The 3,596-nt window shown below is 37.2% G+C and overlaps 1 pseudogene across 1 annotated transcript; it reads left to right on the top strand.

Moving 5' to 3' along the window:
- The first annotated feature begins 2,315 nt into the window (after nt 1–2,315).
- LOC309562327 (mitochondrial carrier homolog 2-like) lies at nt 2,316–3,332 on the top strand (annotated as a pseudogene). Its single transcript has one exon. The product of its transcript is annotated as a mitochondrial carrier homolog 2-like (transcript).
- Nucleotides 3,333–3,596: the final 264 nt, after the last annotated feature.

A 3,596-nucleotide genomic window follows, 5' to 3' on the forward strand; every position in this document is an offset into this window, starting at 1 on the left:
TGAACACCTTCAATCGTGCACTGATCCCCAGGTGCAAAAGCAATGCAAGCCTCTTACCAAATATAGAAGAAAAACCGGCTTTACAATCAAAAGTTGAAATTGCAGGCGTTCCTCCTGTCTCCTTCAATGAGGATGAATGGCTATCGGCCATTGTTTATTGAGTAAAAAGATCGCACTTACATGGTTACAGATGATTTCGGGCAAATATGAATGACGGCACGCCTCCCTTCTGACGCGTTTCTTCCAATAGGGCTTCAACTGAGAATGGGAGAATCTGGAGGAAATGCGTCAAGAGGGAGGCGTGCCGTCATTGCGTCACTCATGGTCCATGCTGCAGCCGGACACGAGTCCTATTAGAGATCCTCTCCGTCTTAATACACCTGCATCTGTACCATTCATATTTGCCCGAAATCATTTGTAACCATGTAAGTGCAATCTTTTTACTCAATAAACATCACCAAAGGTAATGCACTATCAGCTTCCCATATATTTTTTATGTACACTGTGGATCCACTGTGTGAGCCGATAGCCATTCATCCTCATTGAAGGAGACAGGAGGAGCGCCATCAATTTCAACTTTTGATTGTAAAGCCGGTTTTTCTTCTATATTTGGTAAGAGGCTTGCATTGCTTTTGTACCTGGGGATCAGTGCACGATTGGAGGTGTTCACATGGATATTTATATGTTACAACTACAGGAGTATATTTAGGGCACTTATCTTATTTCCGCCGGGTAAGGAGGAATTTCACAAGGTGGAGGGATAATTCAGTCACTCATCCCTTTATTGATTGATTATTGGACTCTTCACATTTTTGTTCATTTACCACACAAGTTTGAAGGAATATCACTTCCCTTACACATGTGGACTTTTTTTACATATTGGATTGTTGAACATTTTTGTTTAATTCAATATTGACAACAATAGTTTTGATACTTTGTCACAACACCTATGAGTTTTTGTATTTGAAGCAACAATATATATTTTTGTAAATTTGTTGTTTATTTAGTCAACTTTGAGTGTTTAATTTTTATTATTTACACAGAGTTTTCATCATTGAAAAGCGCACCAATCACATTTAAACATATTATTTTCACATATTCTGGGAGCAGCTTTTCACACATCAGCGCACCCTTCTTTTTAACAAACATATATATATATATATATATATATATATATATATATATATATATATATATATATATATATATAGCCTATGTTTTTCTGCCATTTCTAATTTACAGACAATATTATATATACATACCACAAGGGCATTCTGGATACATTCTGATTGCAAAACTCCCCCAACCTATTAAAGGATATTATTTTCAATTAATATATGTATGGGTAATACTTATTTACATAAATAATAATATACTATAGTAAACAGAGACATGCATAGGTAATCTGCTAATTTTTGTTAGTTTGTTTGATAGTTACCTATAATTCAATAAAAAAATGTACCAAAGAATAATTAAATATATTTTACTGAGCATTGCATAAGAAAATAATATGGTATTTAACAAAATAGAATGCTTCAGTTTTCAATATACAGTTTTGACCTTACCACTGAGCAAAGAAGATCTGCAACGGGTTGAGCAATTCCCAGGGATGCCTAAAAAAACAAAAGCACAAAAAATGATTACGGAAAAACACCAAACTATTCCTCACTGGGCAAGGTAATATTTCCATAGACTTTGTTCCCCAAACCCCTCTTTCCAAGTACTCATACTTTGTACTAATCACTCTTAGCTTTATCCTTTTGCTTTGTTGAGAGTTATTCTCTTCATATTGGAAGACAAGAAAACTGAAAGGTTTGATTTACTAACAGAATAGAGACTGTTCACTTTGCAAACTGAATGTTTATTTAAATAAATAGAAAAAAAATCACCACATCCTAAATATAATATCACTGCTGCTAATTAATGATCAAAATATATATATAAAAAGGTGAAAAATCATTAGTGTTAAACGCCCAATAATATTCCACAGTAGCGCAAATGAAACAATAAGAAAGAAATACAATTATTTGATCAATCAATAAATCTTACAAACAAACGTCATAAACTGCCAAAGTGCTTCATCTCTTCTCAATACAGGCAATAGATATGAATCTATTCATCACTACCCAAGTAAATGTTCATGTCCCACTCCCTTCAGAATATCACTCACTGGACCCAACTCCCACTCATTCACATGATGGCAATAACACATATATGGATGGTAAGATTCCACCTCAGGAATTTAGACAGAACCTCCAATTCCTTTATCCAGCTCTCATGCCATTAAAAAACATTTATTGGCTTAAATCGGTCACGTGACATCTCCAAGATGGCAGACACAATAAATCAGCTGCTGTTGGGCTCTGGCCTGATCATTGTGTCCCACCTGCTCATGTACGTGAAGATGCTGGTGCAGGTGGGACACGAGTCTCTTCCACCAACTCTGGGAAGAAACCTATTTGGACTCCAGGTGTACCAGCTACCTGGACTCTTTGTCTATGCAAAACACATCATCAGTATTGATGGCAAGAAATAACTTTTCAAGGGCTTGACACCCCGTCTGTGTGCCAGTGCTGTGGGCACTGTAGTGCAAAGTAAAGTCTTACAGTGCTATCAAATTCAGAATCAGGCAGAGGAGGGTGAAACTGAACAAAAGGAAATCTGTTCCTCCCTTGACCATATAATAAAAGAGACCACTCAGAAGATGGTTGCTCATCTAGAGGCTACCCTTAGCACTCATCCCTTCAAAGTTATCACACTATGGTGCATGGTCCAGTTCATTGGAAGAGAGACCAAATATGATGGGGTATTTGGATCGATAGTGACGCTATACAAGGATGAAACATTCTGGGATTTCTTGCTGGTTTCATTCCAAGACTACTAGGAGATATCCTTTCTTTTTGGATCTGTAACAAGGCAGCCCATCTTATTAACACGTATGCTCTGGAAAATGGGGCAGTAAGCAAGATTAAAAGTTACTCTCAGGCTTTAACCAGGTTCCTTGCCAGTTTGTTGACATATACTTTTGTTTTAGTGTCTAATTTCATGGCTGTGAATAATTGTGGGTTGGCCGGTGGCAGTCCACCCTATGCTCCTGTGTACACCTCCTGGGCAGACTACTGGAAGCAGCTCAGAGAAGAGGGAAACACAAACCGTGGAAACAGTCTGTTCTTCTGTAAGGTGCCTGCTGGAAATAGCTACGTCTATGAACAGAAGAGATGTTAATAAAGTGAAAAGCAACAGGGACCTTAGCTGCGTCTGTCACTGTTCCCTCTGCAGGAGAGGGGTTGGAGAGTATTTTTTTAATTTGTACACTTTTTGTTTACAATTCTGTATGATTTTTCTTTCTAATAATCATTCATTATTGAGGACAAGAAAAAAAACAATCAAAACTAAAAAACATTTATTGACGCTTTAGGGCCACAGAAGAGATTTCGCATGGATTTGAGCTTTTTCTTTCCCAGTAGTAACAAGGAGCAGCAGGCCATGTGTTCTCATCTGCATGTCAAAGGACCTTTATTTTTTGTTTTTGATTTTTTACATAGTTTGTGAGGTCGAAAAAAGACACCAGTCCATCCAGTTCAACCTATGATGTG

This window comes from Pelophylax lessonae (genome assembly GCF_965119305.1).
Source record: "Pelophylax lessonae genome assembly, chromosome: 8".
Classification (NCBI taxonomy): Eukaryota; Metazoa; Chordata; class Amphibia; order Anura; family Ranidae; genus Pelophylax; species Pelophylax lessonae.